This window comes from Acinonyx jubatus, chromosome F2 (assembly GCF_027475565.1).
Source record: "Acinonyx jubatus isolate Ajub_Pintada_27869175 chromosome F2, VMU_Ajub_asm_v1.0, whole genome shotgun sequence".
Classification (NCBI taxonomy): domain Eukaryota; kingdom Metazoa; phylum Chordata; class Mammalia; order Carnivora; family Felidae; genus Acinonyx; species Acinonyx jubatus.
Genome location: NC_069394.1, coordinates 77,640,089 through 77,656,460, shown reverse-complemented (window position 1 = coordinate 77,656,460; position 16,372 = coordinate 77,640,089). Strand labels below are relative to the sequence as shown.

General features: G+C 39.4%; 1 protein-coding gene across 24 annotated transcripts in view; it reads left to right on the top strand.

Moving 5' to 3' along the window:
- Positions 1–16,372, top strand: part of LOC106974083 (uncharacterized) — a 241,939-nt gene that overhangs the window by 28,876 nt on the left and 196,691 nt on the right. For 17 of the 24 annotated variants that reach the window (XR_008292697.1, XR_008292691.1, XR_008292703.1 and 14 more), the window contains exon 2: positions 5,337–5,421. The exons of 2 other annotated variants lie outside the window; for them this stretch is intronic. The gene's annotated coding sequence lies outside the window, so the exon portion shown is untranslated. Of the gene's footprint in view, positions 1–5,336; positions 5,422–10,971; positions 11,170–16,372 lie in introns of all 24 variants that reach the window. 5 more of the 24 variants (XR_008292700.1, XR_008292696.1, XR_008292701.1 and 2 more) reach the window with 1 other exon arrangement.

The following is a 16,372-nucleotide window of genomic DNA, read 5'->3' as shown; positions in this document are numbered from 1 at the left end:
GACAGGTCCACTGGTCCACATATTTATTTACAACGATGCCTGGAAATTTTTTTTTTTTTAATTTCCATATTTAAATTGTATCGAAGTGAGGTGTCTCATGGTTAATAAAAACCGAATCTTCCTGTAGAACTTAAGGTCAACAGTCCCTTCGCCCATCCTTCCTTACCCCTGACCCACTCTTCCCATGGGACACTACTTCTAACCATTCCCTTTAAAATTTTGGTAGTGCCTATTTCCTTATTCTAAAATTATGCATGAACTGCCATTTATTGATCGATTATCATCTAATCTAGACTTCATCATCCTCTTCCAATAATGGATATGGAAATTGTTCCCTTCACTATTACTTCTCTTCTATTTTATTCCTGTGAATTTACTGTTTCTATATCTTCTATCTTTAGAAAAATCTATGTAAGCCTATGTTTCCTGCTCTATCCAGCATAAACAGCCTCTCAATTTTCCACTCTGTAAAAGGATGGCATTCACTTCCCACTTTCTCTTCCCAACTTCCAATCTCTGTGAGCTCTCAAGGTCATATCATTTTTATTATTTGTAATAAAATTATAATTGTAATTAAATTAGATGGGTTGTTCAACCTGGGACTTGATAAATATGGACTATAAAAAGGATTTAATGGAAGGACTACTACAGAATGAGAATTGTGTAGTTTACAGTTCAAGTATGCATAATTTTATGCAACAAATTTTGCAGAACATACATTAATGTTCTTAAATTGGTGTTTCTAAATTAGCTTTCAATATTTCTTCATTTAGAACTAGTACAAATTTCAGCAAGCTGGGTTTATCTGTTGCACATTTTCCTTCTTGTTGTGTGAGTTCTGTTGACCCTCTTCCCAGTTTTTGCTTCATGCTGTTCTGCACCAAATGCCTGGGCTTCCTTGTAGCTGAGCCTCAAGTGGCCACTTGTCATTCTGCTGCTGCACCTCTAACTGCTCTGTATTTCAATTTCTAGTAATAAATTCCCTTTGATCTCTAAGAATACCTAATGCTTCCAAAGTGGGGTCAGTCAAATACCTGATTTTGGTTTCATATCATCGGAAAGCCTTTTCTAGATGTGGTTACATGCTTTCTTGAATCTTACTCATCACAATTCTTACAGATATATAACATAACACATGCTGTGCAGTTTACATTTTACTATCTCTCATTTGCTGTCTCTTATTTCTCGTCTGAAAAGTTGACTTCCCAGAGTTTTCCCTCTTGCCCCTTCCCCCCATTGCTGTGCTGTGTAGCCAATGCACCTGTTTTATTTTCTTTGTAGCACTCCTCTCCATGAGAAGTTGTGCCATTTATGCATTCTCAAGTGTTGCCCTGCCCTGGGAGTGAGCTCCGTGAAGCGAAGCAGGTGCTTTGTTCTTTCTCTCCCTCGCCGACCTATCCCCTGATCTATCCTGAGAGCCAGAGCAGTGCCTCATGCAGACTGGCTGGCTTCCTGAAGATTGCTACAAATCTTCAATGCAACAAAACCTACTCTTTGAGAACCACTGCACTACACTATGCTGTCAAGCAGGCTTTAACTCCTGTATTTTGCTTGGATTGTACTGACGGGATGAATTTATACCATGCTTTCTGTGGGTGGGAAAGGGGTAAGTGTCACCTCTAGATTGAGGTTGAGGTATAACAAAAAATATTCGTGGGGAGCCTAGGTGGCTCAGTTGGTTGAGCATCCAGCTGTTGGTATCCGGTCAGGTCGTGGTCTCGTGTCATGGGGTTGGGCTCCACACTGAGCGTGGAGCCTGCTTGGGATTCTCTCTCTCCCTCTCTCTCTCTCTCTCTGCCCTTCACCTGCTCATGCGTGTTCTTTCTCTCCCTCTCCCTCTCCCTCTCCCTCTCCCTCTCCCTTTCTCTCTTTCTCTCTCCACCCCCCCCCCAAGACAAATAAACATTTTTTAAAAATATTTGCTGAGGCAGTAGCTCTCAAACTCTAATGTGCCAAGAATCACATAGAAAACTTGTTAAAACTCTAAATTGGTTCATTCTCTTTCCAGAGATTCTGATTTAGTAGATATGAATGGGACATATTAATTTGCATTTCTGATAAGCTCACAGGATCAAACTGTGAAAACAGTGTTCTAAGACAGATCCATATGTGCTTCCTGATTAGTGCCAATACATCTGTGTCTGCAGGAACTGAGAGATTTTGTTTTTATGTTTTGTTTTACTATTTAACTATTTAGCACTTTCACACAATTTCCTCCGAAGGGAGCATGGGCTATCGCTTTCTTTTCTGTCAAGTTATATGAAACAAGTGTACCCAGGTCAAGGGATAGTTGAGTAACAAGGTCCACCTTCTCAAATCCACATTCACCTTTGCCTCCGAATGGAGCCCAGAGACATTCCATCTTTCTCCTGACTGAGGACAAGCACTTGCCCACCTTGGGCACAAGGCAAACTATTTGAAGTGGTCTCCATATCATCTTCTTGTTAGAGTCTTAATCTGAGTTCTAGGCATGCCTGGTGAGTTACCTCTGAGATTAAAGCCCTGTGCATTATGAGTCCTGTAGGATCTCATTCTGTAAGGATTTCTGGTTGCCTATTCTGGCCTGTGAAAACACCAGTATAAACGCAGATTAGGAGTTGACTTTGGGACCCTAATTCAATTGGGAAGGCATGAGTAGGAAGAGAAGAAATATTTCCCCATTTTGCACTTAGAATTAAATAAATATGGTGAAATAATTTCTTTTTTCACACAGCTGTGAATTTGGAGTTGAATTACTTACAGGTCTTGCAAATAACATAGGATGATAGGAACAACTTTTACTATTATCTACTTTTTGCAGAAAACTGAAAAGAGGAAGAAATGCAAAATATGCATCAAACGTCAGATTCTGAAAATAACGCTAGAGCACTTCTGCAGGAAAGGCTGTACGATTGTAAAATAAGTTTTCCTGGCCCTACCCCATTGCCCATCCCAGGCAGTGTGAAGGATGGTGAAGAATTCTGAATGGGACTGTGGGGCCAATAGAGAGACTTCAGGGGGGAGAACTGGGGGGCTGTGGTCTCCCAGAACTCAGAGAAATAACAAAACTGCCAGAAGCCTTGCTTGCCAACAAATGGATGACGAGTCACACTGGCTGAGCTTGAGCGTGAGCTCGGCTCCATCAGCAACGTGAGCTGTATCTCCATGACTCTGTTTCCGTGTCTGTAAAATGGAAATAATAGAGTACCTGCTTCCCAAGATAGGTTCGAGGACTTGATGATAATGTTTGAGAAGAACAATGCCTGACACACGGCAGTGCTGTGTGTGTGAGAATAGAGCGAATTCACTCCTAAGTTCCAGGGGTGCTTTTTGTTCTGGGGGTGCAGCAGTGAACTCTGATACTTCTCAACCGTGATGTGGGGCCATCCTTTACACATCTCTGATTTTAAGATGTTTCATCTTTAAAAACCTTTCTAGTTCCAAAATTCTATTTAAAAACGGAAATGTTACTAAATCAAAGTACCCATCAACACAACATTGATCATTTTCCTACTGTGATAGTTACTTTTATGTGGCAACTTGACTAGGTAGGCCATTGTACCTAGATATTTGGTCAGATACCAGTCTAGGTGTTGCTGTGAAGGTATAGTTTAGATGGGATTAACATTTAAATCAGTAGACTTGGAGTAAAGTAGATTATCTTTCATCCTGTGGGCAGGCCTTATCCAATCAGTTGAAGGTCTTGCAAGAAAAATGATTGAGGCCCTCTGAGAAAGAGGGAACTGTGCTCCAGACTGCCTTTGGACTTGCACTGCAATATCAATTTTCTCCTCATCTCCTGTCTGACAGCCCACCCTGCTGAGTTTGGATTAACTGGTTCCCACAATCACTTGACCGATTCTTTAAAATAAATCTCTCTCCCTTCTGCACAGCAAAGGAAACAATCGACAAAACTAAAAGGCAACCAACAGGATGGGACAAGATATTTGCAAATGACAAATCGGACAAAGGGCTAGTATCCAAAATCTATAAAGAGCTCACCAAACTCTACACCTGAAAAACAAATAATCCAGTGAAGAAATGGGCAGAAAACATGAATAGACACTTCTCTGAAGAAGACATGCAGATGGCCAACAGGCACATGGAAAGATGCTCAACGTCGCTCCTCATCAGGGAAATACAAATCAAAGCCACACTGAGATACCACCTCACATGGGTCACAGTGGCTAAAATGAACAAATCAGGAAACTGTAGATGCTGGTGAGGATGTGGACAGATGGAAACCCTCTTGCACTGTTGGTGGGAATGCAAACTGCTGCAGCCACTCTGGAAAACACTGTGGAGGTTCCTCAAAAAAGTAAAAATAGACCTACTCTATGACCCAGCAGTAGTACTGCTAGGAATTTACCCAAGGGGTCCAGGAGTGCTGATGAGTAGGGGCACTTGTACCCCAGTGTTTATAGCAGCACTGTCAACAATAGCCAAAATATGGAAAGAGCCTAAATGTCCATCAACTGATGAATGGATAAAGAAATTGTGGTTTATATACACAATGGAATACTACGTGGCAATGAGAAAGAATGAAATATGGCGCTTTGCAGCAACGTGGATGGAACTGGAGAGTGTTATGCTAAGTGAAATAAGCCATACAGAGAAAGACAGATACCATGTGTTTTCACTCTTATGTGGATCCTGAGAAACTTAACAGAAACCCATGGGGGAGAGGAAGGAAAAAAAAAAGAAAAAAAAGAGGTTAGAGTGGGAGAGAGAGCCAAAGCATAAGAGACTCTTAAAAACTGAGAACAAACTGAGGGTTGATGGGGGGTGGGAGGGAGGGGAGGGTAGGTGATGGGCATTGAAGAGGGCATCTTTTGGGATGAGCACTGGGTGTTGTATGGAAACTAATTTGACAATAAATTTCATATAATAAAAAAATAAATAAAAACCCAAGATTTTATACAAAAAAAAATAAATCTCTCTCCCTCTTTTGATAGATAAATAGGCAGGCAGACACACAGACATGTTTATAGATATGTTAAAGAGTGTGTGTGTGTGTGTGTTTATAGAGAGATACATGCGTATGTTTTTATTGGTTCTTTTTTTCTAGAGAATCCTGACTAATACACCTAGAAAAATTAATTTTAGGCCCGATGTTTTATCATTTGGGGATCATAAACAATGTCACATCATTTAAAATGTAATATATATTAGCTGATATGAGAAACTCTACTGACTGCTCTTTTTTAATTGCCCGAGTCACTAAAAAAGGAAGTGAATGCATCATATAATCAACTGTTAGGAGATGTTGATTCCTTTCCACAGTCCTCCCCTTCTCTATGAAATGTGGAGATTACAAGGAGTTAAAAGAAAAAGTCTGACACACGTTTAATTTTCAGATACGCCCTTCCGGATCCACCTGGAGTGGACAGACACCACAAGTTTGGCTGCTTGAAGCTGTGTCCTCCTGAGAGGGACTTTCACGTGAGTTGTGCCCTGTTCTCCCTTTGCCAATTTGAGGTCCGGTTCTCATGCCTCGGAACAATTTAGAGAAATATTTAACACCGTGATTACAGTTTACCATTGTAAACATGAAGTGCAGCTTCTGTGGATGACCACATTGCAAAATATTGGCTCTTTTATTAAAGATTAACGTATTGCCTTAGCTGGTGTTTGCCTGTCATTGGGGCTGCAGAGGGGACTAGGAGCCTCCTTGAATGCAGCTTGGCCAGGCCGTAGGGAGGAGGGGACTTCCACCTAAGTGTTTGGAGGGGCAAGGTCTCAGGCAGCGCCCGGAGTTTCAGGGGTGACATCTCTTTCCCTTTGGTATGTCCCAAATTTATACCAGAGCTCTAAGTAGGACCCCCAGCAGAAGAATTTTTCAGTAGTCTGATTTTCCATGCCCAGGAACACTTCAAGGAAATACATTTTAGGCACCAATTTCTCCATTTTCTACTTTCGCAAAGTTTTTTGTTGTGTTTTGTTTTTTGGTGGTGCATTTCAAAGTTCCGAGAACTTGAGACACGATGCTCTCAAGAGAGGTGACAAAAAAAAAAAAAAGCGTTCATTCATAATGTGTCACGGGGATAACAATAACACCTACCTGATAGGCTTATCTAGAGGTTTGTGTAAGTCAACACTACTGGCAAAGCACTCAGAACATTGGCTAGCACATGATGAGAGCCACATAATCGGCTTGTTAAGTAAACCCACAGCCGACCTTGGTAAAGGCTGCCTTGCCCCTGGCGAGGAGACACTCGGCCCTCCTTTATACCATCAGTAGCACTAAATCACAACTCCGACTTCCTTAGTCCAGAGCACTGAGGGAAGAACGAGTCTGTATTGTAACAAAAATAGAACAAAGTTTCAAGCACACAGAAACTCTAGAGCAAGATGTAAAGAGCAAAGAACATCTCGTGTTTTTGTTCTCTTTCTGTTTTGAACCGTATCTCACCAGACTGAAAGGGGTGCCACATGTTCCTTGAGGCAGGTTATCAAGGCCAGATATGCAGAGGTTAAGGAGACCTCTTTTCCCACGGCAGCAGAGCCCACGCTGTGGGCTTCAGGAGTACTCAAGTGTCTTGGGGCACATTCAGGAACTGGCGTTTTTGATACACATCTTAGATAATCCTGATGCGGGTGTTTTGAGAATCGCCCTTGGAGAAACACAGTTCCAGTCCATTATTAAAGTACAAATTCATAACTTTTGAGGTACGCTGGCATTGAATAAGCTACCTGATGTTTCGCATTTTTTATAATTTTAGACGGAATGAGAATAAAGAACCTAGTAGCCGTTATTCCGGATTCTCACATGCAAAATGCATGCTCTTTGAATAGCAGTTTGCTTTATTTAACATTTCTGCCCTAACCTTTATTATCACGTTAGAGTCCTTAATTCTTTTTCTGTTTTGTAAACTACTAAGAAGCAGTTGAGTGGTTCAAGCAATCCAAGAGCGTGTATTCCAAAAAATAATACCGTTTGGGTATGAGCGTGTCACGTATGCCACGGGTAAAGCTTTGTACATAGGGATTTTCTTCAATGCTTCTGCAGTGCACCACGAAGCAAAGTTCAGCAAGGTTTTAGCCGGCTCTATCAAAATTTTTAAAAATCAGTGATAGATCAGTCTATTAAATTAACTATGCTTATAGCCATAGGGTACATTACAGTACATGAAAGTATGTTTTATTTGTTTATTCATTTTTGAGTTGATAAATGCAAGAGTGTGGATGGATTTTATCTGCGGCTCAATGTATAACTTTATTCGTGTGTATGTATTAGAAAGTGGCTCATGTTAGATGACTTTCAAACAACTTTTAAAAACAATGTCATTAATAAATGTCACATCTCATGGAAACCATGGTTTTCCCAAAGATGAAAATTACAGGAAACAGGACCATTGAATTCTAGGAAATTAGTGTCTCTACCAAGGACAATGGTCTTTTAAATTTCGACATTCCTTTGAAGTCATGCCTTTTCAGATAAGCATGTGGGACAGTAGGTGCTTATATACAGTGACTTTGGGTTATGTTGATGGTATTATGAGAACTCTGGCCTTTTCCGAATGCTCAAATTTACCGTGTTCGGTCAGCATTTGTTTTCCTGAAATATTTTTTTTTTCCTAAGAGAAGAAATGTCATTTAGTGTTTAAAGACATCACCTTTCTGTCTTCCAATATAACATAACAGGGACTTTAAATTTCCTTTCGTACTAGTAAGGTGAAACCATCATTTGCTGGTTAGAATGATTAATTCATGAAAATACCAGATGGTAAGGAGTGTGTATGAAAGACAGGAGCTCTAGAGGAACCACAGTGTGACATTGCATGGGGGAGAAAAGAGAAGTTATGACCTCTATCTAAAAGAAACCCAAGGAGTGAAAGAAAAACCCCTCAGAAAATGCACACGGGAAGTGATTAGTGGCAGTTGAACAAAGGGCGGATGTTAAGTGAAACATTTTAAGGACTAAGTATATGTGAACTCGGGCCCTGAGTGATTTAATAAGGATGATATTCATGGCCTTAATAAGGATGATATTCATGGCCTAAGTGTAGAGCCATACATTTTTCCAAGAGCCCAGAACATTCTCAGCGGCTTTGTCATAGGTGGGGGCATTGTCTTTCTTGCCTAACCTATTTTTACAACCTCTTTTAAGTGGACACTCTGCCCACCTTCCACAAACCCACCATGACAACCTCCTACATAAATTCCTCCATATTTGGACCATTGCTTGGAGGAAAAAAAAAAAATCCACACTTCTTAATAATTGTAAGCTACAACTAAAGTTACAACTCTTTGGAACCAAAAGATCTAGGTAGAATTGGACAAAGCTTGGCAATTTTGTAGCCTGTGGAAAACTAATAACCCTAAAAGATTTATGGGAACTTGAGGGCCTGTTCTACCTCTTTAGTTGTGTTTCTGCAAGGGCTGGTGGGTTGTCCCATATGTGAAACCTAGTTCCTTTATGAGATCTCTCTCTCTCTCTCTCTCTCTCTCTCTCTCTCTCTCTGTCACACACACACACACACACACACAAAGATAATCTACTCACAAAAACCATGGATCTACTCAGGAATATGCAGGCTGCTGAAGGTCTGTGGTCCTTGGGGAGAAGCTGCATTGCATACAGCAGACACAAGAGTTCTCTCCCTTGCCCTTCTCTCTCCTCACATTCTCCCCTCCTCCTCTGAAGCAAAACAAACTTCTTTCATTGCTGCCTGTGCGGGCACTAAAATGATGAACATTTTTGGTTGTCGGGTCATAAATTTGGGGATTCACCATCCATCTCAAGGTGCTCTATGAAGAGTTTTTCCCACTACAGAGAGTTCTTCTGTGGTGGGTATCTTCTCATGGTCCCTCAGAATTTTGTCTGTCCTGCCCTATGGACCACATCAACAAAAGCCTCCCACCTTAGGCTTCCAGTTAGATTCAGCTAGTGGGAGGCCCTGAAGGTGATAGGAGGCTGGGGGAAGGGGAGGTCGAGGCACACCTTTCCTCCGTGGCCTCTGGCAGATCCCAGGGTGGGTCGTGTCCCTCCTCATTGCCCTCTCTGGGTCTGGCCTGTCTTCTATTTCCACTTCAGGCCTAGGCTTGGCAAAGGGCTCCCAGGGAGTGACGTGAGCCCTTTTTGGGATCTTTAAACCCTGATCCACCTTTGTGAATAGTCTGTTAACGCTACTCAAATTACCCAGCTGAGTGTGCCAGGAGTCTGACTTCCTGTGTTGAATTAGGTGCCGGCTGTAATAGTGTAATTTCTCTACTTGAAACCACGTGGTGTATGAAACTTAATGTTCCACCTTTCCTTGAACCTAACAGTGTTGTAACTCTGTGCCTCTGTGCCTTCCTGTGTTTGCCCTCCTGCGATATAATGCTCTTTTTCCTCCTTTTCTGCCTGGCACATCTCTCTTTAAGATCCCTCTCAGATATCACTTGTCTGGGGCGCCTTTTCTCTGGCCCCCCGCCCAGAAGTGTTGCTCCAAGTGTTTTGACCTATTTGTCTCTCTCCCCCAGAATTATGCCTTCATTCATTCACTTATTTCCCCAAACAATTATTTACTTACTTATCTTCTACATTTCAGACACTGTTCTCAATCCATGAGAACACAACATCGAACAAAACAAAGTCCCTGCCCTCGCGAAGCTTATATTCTTGTGGGAGAGACAAACAATAAATCAGTGAACAAACAGGTTTATGGTACATCAGGTAGGAATATATATTATGGAGATAAACAGACCGGCTCAGGGGTACCCTGTGTTGGAACAAGAAGTCTACAAAAGCATAGTTGTTGCCTGGAAGGCCTGAGGGCAGAGGTGGTATTTGAGCAGAGCCCTGAGTGAAGTGAGGATAGTATCTGCAGATGAGTCTTTTAGCCCAGGAAACAGCAGTGCAAATGTCCTGAGGGAGAAGTGTGCTTAGCACTTGCGGGGTAGAGCATGGAGCCCAGTGGGCCGCGGGAGCCCTAGGATAGGAGATGAGGGACTTCTGGGGAGAGGTGAGCTCAGGGCAAGCCTCATGGCCCAGGACCACAGATTTGAAACCTCCTGGGGAGCTGTAAGGAGTGCCCTGACTCACCTATGTATTTTGTGACCCCCAGTGCCTTGCACCGTGTCTGGATGGACAGGAGATTAAGTTGTAGTAGTTCTCAGTTAATTCTGGGATCCAACCGTCCCCCGCCTGTAGCCAACATAACTTCCCTACATGTGACAAAAATAACTTCCTTTCTTGCAGATGTAGCACCATGCAGTAGAGCTGACATCCAAGGTGACAAGGCTGGGGAGCGGCCAGCCCTGTCCCAGCTAGTCTCTGCCTGTGTGTCTGTCTCTTCCTAATGTGCGAAGTTCTGTTCAAACCACAGGCACCGAACAGCATGCAGTATATACTACACAAACTTGGTAAACTTGAAGCCAGGCAACAAAGATGCGGCTCCACATCCGTCAGAGCTACGAGCTCATTTTTCACAGATTTTGGCTAGTTATTTCTAGTTTCTTAGGTCAATTTTTATTGAATTAAAAAAAATGAATGTCGGTATGACTTCCACTGAGGAAAACAGGTACTGATGACTCATGTGTTAACAGAATTATCTCCTCGCTTAAAGATTGGTTTGTGAAGTGTTTTCTATTCCCGTTCATGAATCAAAATATGAAATTACCCAAACAAGATACTAATTTCCTTATGCTTTTTCTTTTTTCAGTTTTAGCACAATGTAGCTACCTTGGAGAATGAGGAATTAGATAAGAGTGGAAAAGGCTTGACCTCCAGTTCTGCATTGAATATTTATTTTAGTTTCCAGATAATGCAAATATTTGAGCAGAAGGAAACTGTTCTGGAAGTACTGAATCGCTTCTATTATACATACTTTGCAATCGAACATTCCAAAAGGAAAAGTTAGAAAAATATGTGTATTTAAATTTCACAACTTTGCTATTCTTAATCTTTTATTCGTAAAGTACATAGCACATTAAGAAAGCAAGTTATAATTAAACATAAAACAGATTGGTCACAGAAAGCTAACAAGCCTCTGCCTTAATTAAATGCAGCCAAGAAACACAGCTCTCTAGCAGTATGGGAGTGTGGCCTGGTAGCAGATGGTCCTTGTTTTGGTAACATCACAGGGATTTACCTAAACCACCGTGACTGCAATGCAGCCAGAGCTCCGTGATGGAAAAGCTTCAGTGTCAGGAATTCACTTTGGCTCTGTTCCAGTCATTGTCTCTTGCCCTGCGAAGGAAATGAAAGTTTGTGCAAATTTCAGATGAAAATTGCTTCCTTAAAGATAGCTGAATTGCCACATTTTTTTAATTGGGGATATTGAATCATCTTTAATAAAGCAAATACAACAAATCCACTAGACATTGAAAAAGAAGACATGAGATTAAATTGCAATGTGAGACACTTGGTTTAAGTAGAAGAAGGACCTTTGTAACAGAAAAAGTACATAGACATTGCAAACAGGTTAGTGAATGGCCATAAGAAATATTTCTACTTTAGGGGCGCCTGGGTGGCACAGTCGGTTAAGCGTCCGACTTCAGCCAGGTCACGATCTCGCGGTCCGTGAGTTCGAGCCCCGCGTCAGGCTCTGGGCTGATGGCTCAGAGCCTGCAGCCTGTTTCCGATTCTGTGTTCATGCTCTGTCTCTCTCTGTCCCAAAAATAAATAAACGTTGAAAAAAAAAGAAATATTTCTACTTTAATATATAGAATAATGTGTTTTGAAATGGCTAAAGTATTTAGAAATTAAAGAAATGAATTTTTTAAAGAAATGAGTAGTCTATTCAGAGAATTGTGTCAAAAATTTTTAGAACTCCTCCATCATCAATACACTGATATTACATAAGAACTCATTTTCATTATTTTAATCACTGTTATTTTAATATTCAAAAGAATTTTTCTGGACATTTGTCTTTTTTTTAACTTTATAATTTTTTAGTTACAGTAAAATGTACATAACAAGTTTTCTATTTCAACCATTTTTAAGCGTACAGTTTTGTGGAATTAAGTACATTCCTAGTGTTGTGCAACTATCACTACTGTCCATCTCTCGAAATTGGTCATCATCCCAAACTGAATTTTATGGAAAAACAAGAATTCCCCCTTCCCCTAAACCTTGGGGACCAACATTCTATTTTTTTTTTCTCTGTGAATTTGACTACATACCTCATGTAAGTAGAATCATATAATATTTGTCCTTTTGGCTTATTTCACTTAGTATAATGTTTCCAAGGTTCATTCATGTTTAGCATGTACCAGAATTGCCTTCCTTTTTAAGGCTGAATCCATTTATTTATTTATTTATTTACTTACTTACTTACTTACACACCACAGTTTGTATACCCATCGATAGGTATTTGGGTGATTTCTACACTTTGGCTACTATGATAAATGCTATTTGAACATGGATATACAAAAAAAAAGTCTGTTTGAGTCTCTGTTTCCAGCCACAGTTCTACTGTGAGTTCTGAGTTCTATTTTCTCAGAAGTGGAATTATTGGATTGTAATAGTAATTCTGTGTTTAATTTTTTTTCCCCAAGGAAACTTTTCCTAAGGAACTGCCATATGGTTTTCTACAGCATCTGCATCATTTTACATCCCTCCCAGCAATGCACAACAATTCCTATTTCTCCATGTCATTGTCAACATTTGTTACTGTTTTTATTTTTTTATGGTAGCTATCTTAGTGTGAATTGGGATGTGGTTTTGATTTCCATCTCCCTAACGATTAGTGATGATGAGCATCTTTTCATGTGCTTATTGGCCGTGTGTGTGTCTTCTTTGGAGAGATGTCTGTTAAAACCCTTTGCCCATTTTTAACCAGGTTGCTTTTTGTTGTTGTTGTTGAGTTATAGTTATTTATGTATTACAAATATCAATCCTTTGTCAGGTATATAATTTGAAAATATTTTCTCCTGTGGGTTGCGTTTCATTTTGTTGATAGTGTCTTTAGATGTACAAAAGTTTAAATTTTGATGAAGTCCAATTTATCTTTTTTTTCATATTGCCTGTGATTTTTGCATCATTCTATATTTTTTTAAATTTTACTTTTTAGAGATATTGTGTCAATTAGATACTAAAGGAGTACAGTATCTTTTTGGAAGAGATTATGTTTTAGTACACAATGTGGCTATTAAACTCACCAATGAAAAGTCTCAAAAGAGTGCAAAGATGAAAAGCAAAATATTGACTACTGTAATAGCCACTCATTCATTAAGCCAGTTGGTCAGTGAGCTAATCAATGATTATTTGGTGCCTACTTCAGATATAATCACTATGCTGTTATTACAAAGAGGAAAATCAAATATAAAATGTCGTTTTAAAAGATCATCTAGCCTGGTTGAGGGGAAAAAAAAACACGAACCCTTCCCTTAAGATGGTCCTTAAAAGAAAATCTATAATAGTAGCTCATCTTAATTGCTAGCTTACCATGTATCTAACTTTGTATTATCCACTTTTCATGCATTATCTCTTTTTATGATCAAAACTGCACCTCTCCGTGTAACTGAGGAACTAATACTAATTTCATTAGACTTGTAGGAGAGCTGAAGCTCAGTGAAATGTAGACTTGCACTAGTGTGTAGCCAGTACCATTCAGTGTAGACCTCTTTTATGCCTGTGGTAGAATATAAATTCTGTGTGGTCAGGGCACAGGCTGTCTCGTGCAACATAGGTGTTTTCAGTTAATGTTTATGCCTGGGATGGAAGGAAAAACTTTAATACTTTGTTCTTAACCATTCTGCTATATCAATAGAAGAGTAAAACTTTTCCCTCCTCCCTTAAGTAATAAACAAAAAGAGAACCAGTTTACATTGCTGCTAATTTCTTCCCTTGGGTCTTGGAACATCTCATGGCTTTATTCATACTCAGCCTTGATGAAGACAAAACTCTTGCAAGAAAATCTCATTTGTTTATACAGATGGTACTATGGTTTGCTCATAATAATGTTTTATAAAGTTATTCAAGTCATATTTTAAATGTTAGTGTATAATTGCTGTGAGTTTTGTTAATTGCTTACTAAAACTTAGCCAAAGTGGCAGCCGGCTCATGTACTTTTACTTCATTACCATAGAACAAAACTAGTAACATTTTGTACTATGTTAAGGTCAAACATCTTTCCTTAAACAAAACTTGTAAACAGAGGTTTTGTATGGAATATCCCACTTAGTTGTATGGCCTTGGGTAAGTCATCTAACTTCACCGAACCAGTTTCACTACATATTTAAAAATAACCTCAAGAGTAACCTTGATGTCCCTCTAATCTTGTGTTGGTACTTAGGTAAATTTAAGAGTGAATTTTAAATTGAATATAATATTCTTCTGGAAACATTAAGTGTTTTATCAACCTTTAAAGAAAGAACTCAGTTATGAGGTGTTCTTAAATTAAAATTGATGTTACAAAACAACCCAAAATAGTTAACAAAATGTCAACAGTTAACAGAAACAATTAACAAAATGGTACATAGCTATGAGTAATTATTTTAAATGTAAAGGGACCAAATATTCCAGTCAAAAGACATAGAGTGGCTAACTGGATAGAAAAACGAGTCTACTGCCTACAAGAGACTCACTTCACATGGAAGGACATGCACAGAGTCAAAGTGGAAGGATGGAAAAAGGTATTCCGTACAAATGGTAATAAAGGGAAAGCTGGAGTAGCAATACTCATATCAGACAAAATAGACTTTTAAACAAAGACTGTAACAAAAGACAAAGAAGGACATTATGCAATGATAAAGGGGTCAATCGAAGAGAATATAACATTCGTAAATATTTACGCACCCAAAATAGGAAGGCCTAAACCTATAAAACAAATAAGACAGACACAAGGGGAGAAACTGACAGCATACAAATAGTAGGGGACTTCAGTTTCCCACTTACATCAATGGGTAAATCATCTAGATATAAAACCAATAAGGAACTATTGGCCTTAACACGTTAGACTAAATGGATTTAATTGATATGTACAGAACATTCCATCCAAAACCAGCAGAATATACATTGTTGTGAAGTGTACATGGAACATTCTTGAGGATAGATCACATATCAGGCCACAAAAGAAGCCTCAGCAAATACAACAAGATTGAAATCATATCAAGCATCTTTTCAGACCACAGTGGTATGAAACTGGAAATCAGTTACATGAAGAAAACTGGAAAAGACACAAACACATGGACACTAAGCCACACAATACTAAACAGCTAGTGGATCAATGAAGAAAACAGAGGAAATTTAAAAAATTTTTGAGACCAAAATGGAACATAACTTTTCAAAATGTATGGGACATAGCAAAAGCAGTTGTAAGAGGGTAGTTCATAGTGATATAGACTTACCTTAAGAAACAAAATCCCAGGGGCACCTGAATGACCATTCAGTTGAGCGTCTGACTGCGGCTCAGGTCATGATCTCATAGTCCGTGAGTTCGAGCCTCGCATTGGGCTCTATGCTGACAGCTCAGAGCCTGGAGTCTGCTTCAGATTCTGTGTGTGTCTCTCTCTCTGCCCCTAACCCACTCACATTCTGTCTCCATCTCTCTCAGAAATAAATAAGCATTAAAAAAATTGAAAGAGAAAATCCCAAAGAAACAATCTAATTTGACACATAAAGGAATTAGAAAAGAACAGGCAAACCTAAGGTTAGAAGGAAGGAAATGGTAAGTGTCAGAGTAGAAATGAATGAAATAGAGACTAAAGATATAATAGGAAAAAAATCAATGAAACTAGAAGCTGGTTCTTTGAAGAGATAAACAAAACTGATACTCCTCTAGCCAGACTCATCAAGAAAAAAGGAAAGGGAATCCAAATAAAATCAGAAAGAGAAGTTACAGTTGGTACCACAAAAATTTAAAGGATTATAACAATCGTAACCCAACAAACTGAAAAACCTACAAGAAATGGATTAATTTTTAGAAACAACCTTTCAAGATTGAATCATGGAGAAGTGGAAAATCTACATAGACCAATGATAAGTAATGAAATTGAATCAGTAATTTAAAAACTCCCCAAAAACAAAAGTCCAGGGCAGTTTCGTAGGTGAATTCTACCAAACATTTAAAGAAGAGTCAGTACCTATCCTCCCAAATTATTCCAAAATGTTGAAGAAGTGCTTCCAAACTCCTTCTACAAGGCCAGCACCCAACTTGATCCCAAACCAGACAAAACACCACACACACACACACACACATACAATTTATAGGCCAATATTCCTTATATAGATAGAAGCCAAAATCCTAAACAAAATATTAGCAAACTAAATTCAACAAAACATTGAAAGGATCCTACACCACAATCAAGTGGGATTTTTTCCAGGGTTGCAAGCATGGTTCAACATCCATAAATCAGTCAATGTGTACACCCCATTAACAAGACAAAGGATAAAAATCCTATGATTATCTCAACACAGGCAGAAAAAGCATTTATTTGACTAAATTCAATGTCTATGATAAAACTC